General features: G+C 43.8%; 1 pseudogene; it reads left to right on the forward strand.

The window, feature by feature from the left end:
* The window catches only part of LOC102848218, a 48,378-nt pseudogene extending 35,712 nt beyond the window's left edge, over window positions 1–12,666 (forward strand).

A 12,666-nucleotide genomic window follows, 5' to 3' on the forward strand; every position in this document is an offset into this window, starting at 1 on the left:
CCAATTCCTTTCGATACAGTGACTCAGTATATTCTTTCCATCTTCTTTTAATACTTCCTGTATCATTTAATATTCTGCTGAAAGCAACCTTGTTTATAGCAATTCGAGGAGGTCTTGTAAATTTTTATTATGAGATCTGTGTCTGAGATTGCCAACATTCTGTTCCCTGTTGGTAGGATTTCTTTCCACCCTATTGGAAAACTTTAATCTTTAGAAGGTCTTATTCATCAATTTTATCCTTTTCTGATTGTGCATTTTTGGCTGTATTGGTGGCCTCTTTATACCATCGCAGGTGACTCAATGGCACCTAACAACAATAACATTCTATGACAGGTTTGGAAGCAGGAGTGACATCCACTTACTAAACAACATGCCTCTGCAAACTCTACTTACTTTGATAAATGTTGATAGTTATAGAGGGGCTTCACACCTTTTGTTCATAGAGTCGCTATGAATCATGCTTGACTCGATTTTCATCTGTTAGAGCTAGGGATTTTGAACATTTCTTCATGTGTTTGTTTGCCATCTGAATGTCTTCTTTTGTGAAGTTTCTGTTCATATCCTGTGCCCATTTTTCAACTGGATTGTTTACCTTTATCTTGTTGTGGTTTGTACATTAGATTTTGAGTCAGAGAGTTCTATGCCTCCCAATTAATTTTGCTTTTCAGAAGTGCTTTGCTTATTCTTGGTCTCTTTCTTTTCCAAATAAACTTGACAATTGCCTTTTTGATCTCCTTTTAATTTAGTATCTATCTGTACTGGGATTGTGTTAAACATGTAGATTGTTTTTGATAGGATTGTAATTTTTCACTATACTGAGTCTTCCTATCCATGAACAGGGAACATTTTTCCATTTATTTAGATCTTTCATTGTTTCTCACAGTAGTATTTCATAGTTTTCTTTGTAAAGATCCTCTGACTTTCTAGTTACGTTTATTCCTAATTATCTCCATTTTTTATTAGCTCTTGTAAATTGTATTGCTTTCTTGGTTTCTTCCTCTGTGTTGTCTTTGTTACTGTAGAGGAATATCACTTACTTTTGTATATTGATCTTGTATCCTTGCCGCACTTCTAAATTGGTTCACCAGCTCTAATAGGTTTTTTATTGAGTCATTGGGGTTTTCTGTGTACACTATCATATCATCTATATATAGTGAGAGTTTAACCACCTCTTTGCTGATCTGGATGCCTTTTCTTCCCTTCTCTTTTTGTGTTAACCTGCAAGTACTTCAAATGCAATATTGAGTAGAAATTGTGAAAGTGGGCATCCATGTCAGATCTCTGTTCACTATGAAAATACTTTTAATCTTTCTCCACTGAGAATGATATTGGACCTTGTTTTTGCGAATATATTTTTCACTATGTTGAGAAAATTATATTATTATTTTGTTGAGTGTTTTAATCAGCAAGGGGTTTTAGATCTTGTCAAATGCCTTTTCTGCATCAAGTGCTGGGAACATGTAGTTCTTATTTGCTTTGTTAATTTGATGAATTACATTGATTATTTTTCTTATGTTGAACCATCCTTTTGAATCTGTTATGTGTCACAGTTGATCATGAGGAAATTTTTTTTTCATGTGTTGTTAGATTCTATTGGCCAAAATTTTGTTAAGGATTGTTGCATCTATGTTCATGAGAGATATTGGTCTGCAGTTTTGTTTTTAGTAATATATATTCCTGGATTTGGTATTAGTGTTATGCCTGCTTCATAGAATGATTCTGGGAGCATTTCTACTTTTCTATTTTTTAAAATAATTTAGGCAGAAATGCTGATGGATCTTCTCTGAATCTTTTGTAGAAATCATCCATGAAGCCATCTGGATGAAAACACTTTTTGTACGGGAGTCTATTTATTACCTGTTCCGTTTCATCTTATGATGTTTAAAGTGTTCTACATCTCTCTGGGACAGTCTGGGTAGGGCATAAGTTTAAGAATTCATTTATTTCCTCTAGGTTTTCAAATTTATATGAGTATAGCTCTTAAAAATATTCTTATATTACGGATTTAATTTCATTTGGTACTGTTGTTATGTCATCTCTATCATTTCGTAAGCAAGTTATTTGTGCCCCCCCCTTTTTTATTATTCTTTTGTTGTTGGGTCAAGGTGGGTCAATTTTATTGATTCTTTGAAAAACCAAGCCTTGGTCTTGTTGATGGTCTCAATTTTTTTTTTGTTTGTTTTCTATCTCATGGATTTCATCCTTAGAACTCATAATTTTCTTTTTTAAAATTAATTTTAATGAAATTTTACAGAGACAGGTTTTCCAGTCATTCATTATTGCACTTCCCCCCTCCCTTTCACTCTTCTCCTTGAAAAGAAAAAGAAAAACTCTTTCATTGTTATGCAATCCCTCCCCTCAAGTCCACTCCACTATGCAGCCTTCACTCTGGAATTCTGTAATGACAAATACCCATTCATATATGCCTTTTAAACAGTTCTCTCCCTCATCTGGTTCAATGCGATAAACATCATTCCTCCCCTCCTTTTCTGTCTTCCCTCAACCCTGATGTCAGTCCCTTTTTACAACAGTGGCCCTATGCAGTATTTGTCCTTTTGTGACTGAGATATTTCACTTAGCATAATGTCCTCCAGGGTCATACATTTTGCATAATATTTCATGTGTTCCTTGTTTTTCAATGTTGCATAGTATATAATTTTCTTTCTTTAAGAGCTTGTCTTGAGAGCAACGTGCTCAAGGGTGACATGCACCAGAGAGAGCGGGACAGATGCAATTTGAGTGAGAGATAGTTCAAGAGGGAAAACCAGAAAACCAAGACTTCCAAGTTTTCCATTCAGGTACTTTGTGGGGATCATTACCCTTTGGCTGGACCACGTGGGACAACTTGAGCTCAGCAGAAGAGAGTGGGACACCTGGAGCTCGAGTGAGGAAGTGGAGCCAGTTCTTGAAGGGAAAACCAAGGCTTCCTGGTTTTCATTTAGGTACTTTGTGGGGATCACTGATGTTTGGCTGGACCACGTGGGACTCCTTGAGCTCAAGCAGAAGGGAATGGGACAGCTGAAGATTGAGTCAGGTGGCAGAGCCAGTTCTTAAAGAAAAAACCACAGCTTTCTGATTTTTAATTCAGGTACTTTGTAGGGATAACTGTTGTTCAGCTGGACCACTGTGACTCCTTCAGCTCAAGCAGAAGGGAGAGGGACAGCTGGAGCTCAAATGAGGTGACAGAACAGGTCTCAAAGGGAAAACCAAGGCTTTCTGGTTTACATTCAGGTACTTTGTGGATATCACTGCTATTTGGTGGGACCACAAGGGACATCTTGAGCTCATGAAGAAGGGAGCAGGACAGCTGGAGATCAAGTGAAGTGGCAGAACCAGTTCTTGAAGGGAAAAGCAAGGCTTCCTGGTTTTCCATTCAGGTACTTTGTGGGGATCACTGCTGTTTGGCTGGACCACGTTGGACTCACTGGTCTCAAGCAGAAGGGAGAGGTACAGCTGGATCTCGAGAGAGATGGCAGAGCCCTTTTTGAAGGGAAACCCATGGTTATCTCATTTTCCATTCAGGTACTTTTTGGGGATCACTGTTGTTTGGCTGGACCATGTGGTACTCTTTAAGCTCAAGCAGAAGGGAGTGGGACTGTTGGAGCTAGAGTGAGGTGACAGAGCCAGGTCTTGAAGGAAAAAATAAAACCAAGTCTTCCTGGTTTTCCATTCAGGTACTTTGTTGTGATCCGTGTTGTTTTGCTGTACTACATCAAACTTCTTGAGCTCAAGCAGAAGGGAGTGCACATCAGGATCTCAAGTGAGGTGGCAGAGCCAGTTCTCCACGGGAAAACCAAGATTTAGTGGGTTTCTAGTCTTTTACTTTGTGGGATCACTACTGTTTGGCTGGACCATAATGGACATCTTGAGCTCCACAAGAAGGGAGTGGGACAGCTGGAGTTCAATTGAAGTTGCAGAGGCAGCTCTTGAAGGGAAAACTAAGGCTTCCTGGTTTTCCATTCAAGTACATTGTGAGTATCACTGCTCTTTGACTGGATCACGTGGTACTCCTTGAGCTTTTAGCAGGAGAAAGTGGGACAGCTGAAGCTCAAGTGAGTTTGCAGAGCCAGTTCTTGAAGGGAAATCCATGGCTTACTGGTTTTCAATTCACATACTTTATGGGGAACATTAGTGTTTGGCTGGACCAAGTATGACTCCTTGAGCTCAAGCAGAAGGGAATGGGACATCTGGAGCTCAAGTGAGATGGAAGATCCAGTCTAAAAGGGAAAACCAAGGCATCCTGGTTTTCCATTCAGGTTTTTTGTGGGGATTAATGCTGTTTGACTGGACCACGTGGGATCCTTTGAGCTCAAGCAGAAGGGTGTGGGACAGCAGGAGCTCAAGTGAGGTGCAAGAGCCAATTCTTGAAGGGGAAACCAAGGCTTACAGCTTTTCCCTTGTGGTACTTTGTGAAGTTCACTGCTGTTTTCCTGGACCATATGGGGACTCCTTGAGCTCAAGGAGAATGTATTGGGACAGCTAGAGCTCAAGTGAGGTAACAGACCCAGTTCTTGAAGGAAAAACCAAGGCTTCCTACTTTTCCATTCACGTACTTTGTGGGGTTCACTGTTGTTTGGCCTCACCATGTTGGACTCCTAGAGCTCAGGCAGAAGGGAGTGAGACAGTTGGAGCTCGAGAGAGGTGGCAAACCCCGTTCTTGAAGGGAAAACCAAGGCTTCCTGATTTTCTATTCAGGTACTTTGTGGTGATCACTGCTGTTTTTCTGGACCATATGGGACTCTTTGAGCTCAAACAGAAGGGAGTGTCATAGAGGGAGCTTGAGTGAGGTTTCAGAGCCAGTTCTTCATGGTCAAGGCTTCCTGGTCATTCATTCAGGTAATTGCAGGGATCAGTGCTGTTTGGCTGTACCACGAGGCACTCTGAATTCTAGCAGAAGGTAGTAGGATAGCTGGAGCTCGAGTGAGGTGGAGGATCCAGTTTTTGAAGGGAAAACCAAGGCTTAGTTGGTTTCCATTCAGATACTTTCTAGGGACCACGGCTGTTTGGCTGTACCATGTTGGACTCCTTGAACTCAAGCAGAAGGAACTGGGACAGGGAGCTCAAGTGAGGTGGTAGAGCCAGTTCTTGAAGGAAAAAATGCTTCCTGGTTATCAATGTATGCACTTTGTAGGGATCAATGCTGTTTGGCTGTACCTCATGGCACTCCTTGAACTCAAGCAGAAGGGAGTGAGACAGCTGGAACAGGAGTGAGATGGAAGAGCCAGTCTCAACGGGAAAATGAGTTTACTGGTTTTCCATTCAGGTACTTAATGAGGATCACTGCTGTTTGTTTGGCTGGACCATGTGGGACTCATTGAGTTCTTGCAGATAGGAGGGGGGCAGTTGGAGTTCTAATGAGGCAGCAGAGCCAGTTCTTGAAGAGAAAACCAAGAATTCCTGGTTTTCCATTCAGGTATTTTGTGGGGATCACCATTTATTGACTAGATCATGTGGGACTCCTTGAGCTGAAGCAGAAGGGAATGGGACACCTGGATCTCGAGTCAGGTGGCAGTGGCAGTTCTTGAAGGGAAAACTGAGGTTTACTGGTTTTCCATTCTGGTACTTTGTGAGAATCACTGCTATTTGGTTCGACCACGTGTGGCTTCTTGAGCTCAAGCAGAAAGGAGTGGACCAGCTGGAGCTCAAGTGAGGTGCCAGAACCAGTTTCAAAAGGGAAACCAAGGTTTTCTGGCTTTACATTCAGGTACTTTGTGGAGATAACTGCTGTTTGGTGGGACCACGAGAGACATCTTGCACTCAAGTAGAAGAGAGTGGGACATTTAGAGATCAAGTGAGGTGATAAAGCCAATTCTTGAAGGGAAAACCAAGGCTTCCTGATTGTCCATTCAGGTACTTTGTGGGGATCACTGCTCTTTGGCTGGACCATGTGGGACTCCTTGAGCTCAAGCAGGATGGAAAGGGACAATTGGAGCTCGAGTGAGGTGGAAGAGCCAGTTATTAAAGGGAAAACCAAGGTTTCATGGTTTTCCATTCAGGTATTTTGTGAGGATAGCGGGAACTCAAGTGAGGTGGCAGAGTCAGTTCTTGAAGGGAAAAACAAGGCTTAGTGGGTTTCCATACAGATACTTTATGGGGATCACAGCTGTTTGGCTGGACCACGTTGGACTCCTTGAGCTCTAGCAGAATAGTCTGGGACAGCAGGCACTCGAGTGAGGTGGCAGAGCCAGGTCTTGAAGAGAAAATCAAGGCTTCCTTGTTATCCATTCATGCACTTAGTAGCGTTCAGTGCTTTTTTGGCTGTACCACTTAGCACTCCTTGTGCTCAAGCAGAAGGGAGGGGGACAGCTGGAGCTCGAGTGAGGTGGCAGAGCCAGTTCTCCATGGGAAAACCAAGGCTTAGTGGGTTTCCATTCTTATACTTTGTGAAGATCACTGCTGCTTGGCTGGACCATTTGGGTCACCTTGAGCACATGCCAAAGGAGGTGGCACAGATGGATCTCGAGTAAGGTTGCAGAGCCAGTCTCGAAGGACAAATGAAGAATTCCTGGTTTTCCATTCAAGCACATTGTGGAGGTCACTGTTGTTTGGCTGGACCATGTAGGGACCCTTTGACCTCAAGCAGAAATATGTGGGACAGCTGCAGCTCCAGTGAGGTGGCCGAGCCAGTTCTTGATGTTAAAACCAAGGTTTAGTGGCTTCCCATTCAGGTAGTTCGTGGAGATGACTGATATTTAATTGGGCCATGTGGCACTCCATGAGCTCATGAAGAAGGGAGTGGGACAATTTGAGCTCAGGTGAGATGACAGAGCCAGTTCCTGAAAGGAAAAACAAGGCTTCCTAGTTTTCTGTTCAGGTACTTTGCAGGAATCACTGCTGTTTGGCTCAACCATATGAGACCCCTTAAGCTCAAGGATAAGGAAATGAGACAGTTGGAGCTTGAGTGAGGTGGCAGAGCCAGTTCTCCATGGGAAAACCAAGGCTTAATGTGTATCCACTCTGGTACATTGTGAGAAACACTGCTTTGTAGCTGGACCCTGTGGGACTCCTTGAGCTCAAGCAGAATGGACTGGTATAGCTGAAGCTGGAGTGAGGTGGCAGAGCCAGTTCTTGAAGGGGGGGGGAAAGGCTTCCTGATTTTCCATTCAGATACCTTGTGTGGATGATTGCTGTTTGGCTGAATGATGTGGGATTCCTTGAGCTCCAGCGGAAGAGCGTGGAACAGCTGGAGATCCAGTTCTCAAAGTTAAAACCAAGGTTAAGTGGATTTCCATTCAGAAACTTTATGGAGATCACTGCATTTGGCTGGACTAGGTGGGACTCAAGCTCATGTAGTAGAGAGTGGGACAGATGGATTTCAAGTGAGGTGTCAGAGCTAGTTCTTGAAGGGAAAACCAAGGCTTCCAGGTTTTACATTCGGGTACTTTGTGGAGATCACTGCTGTTTGCCTGTAACATTTTTGACTACTTAGGCTCAAGCATAAAGGAGTGGGGCAGCTGGAGCTGAACTTTGGAGGCATAGCTACTTCTTGAAGTGAAAACCAAATCTTCCTGGTTTTCCATTCAAGAACATTGTGGGGATCACTGTTGTTTGGCTGGGCCATGTGGGACTCCTTGAGATCAAGCTGAAGGGAGTGGGAGAGCTGGAGATCAAGGCTGGTGCCAGAGCCACTTTATGAGGGGAAACCCAAGACTTCCTGATTTTCCATTCAGGTACTTTGTGGCGATCACTACTGTTTGGCTGGACCATGTGGGACTCCTTGAGCTTAACCAGAATGGAGTGGGACAGTTGGAGCTCCAATGAGGTGGCAGAGCCATTTCTTAATTTTAAAACCAAGGTGTAGTTGTTTTCCATTCGGGAACTTTGTGAGGATCACTGCTGTATGGACCACATGGCACTCCTTGAGCTCAAATAGACATTTGGGATTGCTGGAGCTCGAGTGAGGTGCAGAGCCTGTTTTTCATGGGAAATCCAAGGCTTCCTACTTTTCCATTTGGATACTTTGTGAGGTTCACTCTTGTTTTGCTGGACCATGTCAGACTCCTGGAGCTCAGGCAGAAGGGAGTGGGACAACTGGAGTTCGTGTGAGGCCAGTTCTTGAAGGGAAAACCAAGGCTTCCAGGTTTTCCATTCGAGTACTTTGTGGGGATCCCTGCTGTTTGGCTGGATCAGGTGAGACTTACTAAGATCAAGCAAAATGGAGTGGGATAGTTGAAGCTCAAGTGAGGTGGCAGAGCCAATTCGTGAAGGGAAAACCAAGGTTTCCTGGTTTTGCATTCTAGTACATTGTACAGGTAACTGTTGTTTGGCTGGACCATGTGGGACTCCTTCAGCTCAAGCAGAAGGAAATGGAACAGCTCAAACTCAGGTGAGGTGGCAGAGCCAGTTCTGGAAGTTAAAATAAAAATTTTGGATTTTTCAATTCAGGTACTTTTTGGGGATCACTGCTCTATGGCTGTGCCACGTTCAACTCTTTGAGCTCAAGTAGAAGGGAGTGGGACAGTTGGAGCTCAAGTGAGGTGGTAGAGTCACTTCTCAAAATTAAAACCAAGGTTTAGTGGTTTTCCATTCAAGTACACTGTGGAGATAACTACTGCTTGACTGGACCATGTGGGAATCCTTGAGCTCAATCGGAAGGAATTGGGACAGCTGGAGCTCACATAATGTAGCAGAGCCACTTATTGAGGGAAAAAGCAAGGCTTCATGGTTTTCCATTCAGGTACTTGTTGGGATCACTGCTGTTAGGCTGCACCATATTAGACTACTTGGGCTTGAACAGAAAGGAAGTTGAGCTTGGTGGCAGAGCCAGTTCTTGAAGGGAAATCCAAGGCTTCCTGGTTTTCCATTCAGATGTTTTTTGGGATCACTGCTGTTTTGCCGGACCATGTGGGACTCCTTGAGCTCAAGCATAAGGGAGTGGAACAGCTGGAGCGTGAGTGAGCAGCGAAGCCAGTACTCGAAGGGTAAACTGAAGCTTCCTGGGTTTCCATTCAGGTATTTTGTGAGGAACACTACTGTTTGGCTGAGCCACGTGGGACTCCTTGATCTCAGGTAGAAGGGAATAGGGACATCAGGATCTAGAGTGAGGAGGCAGAGCTAGTTCTTAAAGGGAAAAACAAGGCTCCCTACTTTTCCATTCAGATACTTTGTGGGGATCACTGCTGCTTGTCTCGACCATATGAGACTTCTTGAACTCAAGCAGAAGGGAATGAGGCAGCTGGAGCTCCAGTGAGGTAGCAGAGGCAGTTCTTGAAGGGAAAACCAAGGCTTCCTGGTTTTCCATTCAAGTACTTTGTGGGGATCACTGCTGTTTGGCTAGACCATGTCGGACACCAGCAGCTCAGGCACAGTGGAGTGGGGCAGCTGGAGCTCAAGTGAGGTGGCAGAGCCATTACTCCATTTTAAAACCAAGGCTTAGTTGGTTTCCATTCTGGTACTTTGTGGGGATCACTGCTGTTTGGTTAGACCACATGACACTCCTTGCACTCATGTAGAAGGGAGTGGGAAAGCTGGAACTTGAGTGAGGTGGCAGAGCCAGTTCTTGTAGGGAAAAATTAATCTTCCTGGTTTTCTTCTCAGATTAATGTGGGGATCACTGCTGTTTGGCTGTACCACGTGGCACTCTTTGAGCGCAAGCAGAAGGGAGTTGGGCTGCTGGAGCTTGAATGAGGTGGCAGAGCCAGTTCTTGAAAGGAAAACAAAACCAAGTCTTGCTGGGTTTTAATTCAGATACTTTGTGGGGATCACTGCTGTTTGACTGGACCATGTGGGACTCTTTGGGCTCAAGCAGAAGGGAGTGAGATAGCTGGAGCTCAAGTGATGTGGTAGAGCCAGTTCTTGAAGGGAAAAGGAAGATTTCCTTCTTTTATATTCAGGTATTTTGTGAAAATCAGACTGGACCAGGTGGCAGAGTCAGGTATTGAAGGAAAAACAAAACCATGTCTTCCTGGTTTTCCATTCAGGTACTTTGTTGGGATCAGTGCTGTTTTCAGTTCCACAAGGAACTCCTTGAGCTAAAGCAGAAGGGAGTGCACAGCTAGAGCTCAAGGGAGGTGGCAGTCCATTGGAAAATAGTAGGTTTCCTTTCTTGTATTTTGTAGGGATCACTACTGTTTGGCTGGACCACGGGGGACTCCTTGGGCTCTAGCAGAAGGGAGCGGTATAGCTGGAGCTCAAGTGATTTGGCAGAGCCAGTTCTTGAAGGGGAAACCATGACTCCCTGGTTTTCAATTCAAGTACTTTGTGAGAATCACTGCTGTTTGGCTGGACCATGTTGGACTCCTTGAGCTAAAGCAGAAGGGAGTGGGACAGCTGGAGCTCAAGTGAGGTGGCAGAACCAGTTCTCAAAGTAAAACCAAGGTTTAGTGGTTTTTCCATTCAGGGACTTTGTGGAGATCCCTGTTGCTTGGCTGGAGTACATGGGACTGCTTGATCTCAAGCAGAAGTGAGTGGGACAGCTGGGGCTCGAGTGAGGTGACAGAATCACTTTTTGAAAGAAAAACCAAGGCTTCCTGGTTTTCCATTCAAGTACATTGTGGGGATCACTGCTGTTTTACCAGATCATGTGGGACTCCTAGAGCTCAACCATAAGGAAGCAGGAAAGCTAGAACTCGAGTCAGGCAGAGAAGCCAGTTCTCAAAGGGTAAATCAAGGCCTCTTGGTTTTCCATTCAGGTATTTTGTGGGGATCACTGCTGTTTGTCTGGGCCACGTGGGACTTCTTGAGTTCAAGTAGAAGGGAGTGGGACAGATTGAGCTGGAGTGAATTGGCAGAGACAGGTCTTGAAGTGAAAACCACGGCTTCCTGGGTTTTAATTCAGGTATACTGTGTGGATCACTGCTGTTTGGCTGGACCATGTGGGACTCCTTGAGCTCAAGCAGAAGGGAGTGGGACAGCTGGAATGAGCTTAAGTATGGTAGCAGACCCAGTTCTTGAAGTTAAAACCAAGGTTTAGTGGTTTTCCATTCAGGTACTTTTTCGTGATCACTGCTGTTTGGCTCGACCATCTAAGATGCCTTGATCTCAAGCAGAAGGGAATGAGACAGCTAGCCTGTTTTTTTGTTTGGTTTTTGTTTTTTTCTAGATTTTAAATGAAAAGAACTTGGGTTTCCAAATGTTCATTGTTGCACGTTCTTCTCCCTGTCCCTCCTCCCCCCAGATTGCTTTTTTCTGTGGGGGAAAAAAGTTCTTTCGTTGTTTTACTGTCCCCACCCCCCCAGCCCTGACCACTTTACTATGTAGCTCTTATTCTGGACTCTTGTCATGCCAATAATACCTAATCATATATTTCTTTTAAAATTGTCTGTTTAGGCGAGCTCTGGTGGCCTACTGGCAGGAAACTGCACTGCAATCCCAGAGGTGTGCGGTTCAAATCCACCAGATGCTCTGCTGAAGAGGGAGGAACAATCGCCTCCTGTACCAGTCAGATCCAATTTGACGGTACACACATTAAATAAATAAATGAATGAATGAATAAAAAATGTTTCAATGCCATGTGGATTATTTATCTCTTTTCGTAGTTCCCCCCAACCCCAATGTCAGTCTTGTTTTATAACAGTGGCATTATGCCGTCCGTATATGTCTTTTTGTGATTGAGATATTTCACTTACCATAATGTCCTCCAGGGTCACCCATTTTGTATAATTCATTAGTTCCTTCTTTTTCAATGCAGCATAGTATTTCATTGTGTGAATGTACCACAGCTTCTTTATCCATTTATTTGCTGATGGGCACTTAGGTTGTTTGGACTCTTTGCTATGGTGAACAAATCAGCAATAAACATGGGTGTGCATATATCTACTTGGTGGCAGTTACTATTTCTTTGGTTGCACCATTTTACACTCCTACCAATAGTGAGTAAGGGTTCCATATTCTCTGCAACCTTTCCAGCTTTTGATGTTTGCTGCTCTGTTAAATTTTGCTATTCTTATTGGGGTGAGATGGTATTTCATGGTTATTTTGATTTGCATCTTTCTTAGAACTGGGTACTTTGAACATTTCTTCATGTGTTTGTCTGCCATCGGAATGTCTTCTTTGGTGAACTGTCTGTTCATATCCTGTGTCTATTTTGCAACTGGGTTGTTTACTTTTATATTGTTGTGGTGCTCGAGGACTTTATATCCTAGATATAAGTCCATTATCTGACATGTCATTTTGAAATATTTTTTTCACAGTCTGGGGCTTCCCTTTTTACCCTGTTGGAAAAGTTTTTGGATGTGCATAGGGATTTGATTCTTAGAAGGTGCCATTCATCTATTTTATCCTCTCCAGTTTGTAGGTAGAGCCAGTTTTTGAAGGAAAAACCAAGGCTTGCTGATTTTCCATTCAGGTACTTTGTGGGGATCACTGTTGTTCAGATGGACCATGTGGGAATCTTTGAGGTCATGCAGAAGGGATTTTGACAGTTTGAGCTTGAGTGAGGTGGCAGATCCAATTCTCCATGGCAAAACCAAGGTTTAGTGGATATCTATCCTGGAACTTTGTGGGAATCACTGCTATTTAGCTGGACAACACGGGACTTCTGGAGCTCAAGCAGAACGGAGTGGGATAGTTGAAGCTTGAGTGAGGTGGCAGAGCCAGTTCTTAAAGGGAACACCAACTCTTCTTACTTTTCCTTTCAGGTACTTTGTGAGGTTCACTGTTAGTCTGGACCATGTTGGACTCTTGGAGCTCAGGCAGAAGAGAGTGGAACAGCTGGAGCTAGAGTGA

The sequence above is a fragment of the Elephantulus edwardii genome, unplaced genomic scaffold (genome assembly GCF_000299155.1).
Source record: "Elephantulus edwardii isolate Elephantulus edwardi_28Jun2011 unplaced genomic scaffold, EleEdw1.0 scaffold00239, whole genome shotgun sequence".
NCBI classification, from domain to species: domain Eukaryota; kingdom Metazoa; phylum Chordata; class Mammalia; order Macroscelidea; family Macroscelididae; genus Elephantulus; species Elephantulus edwardii.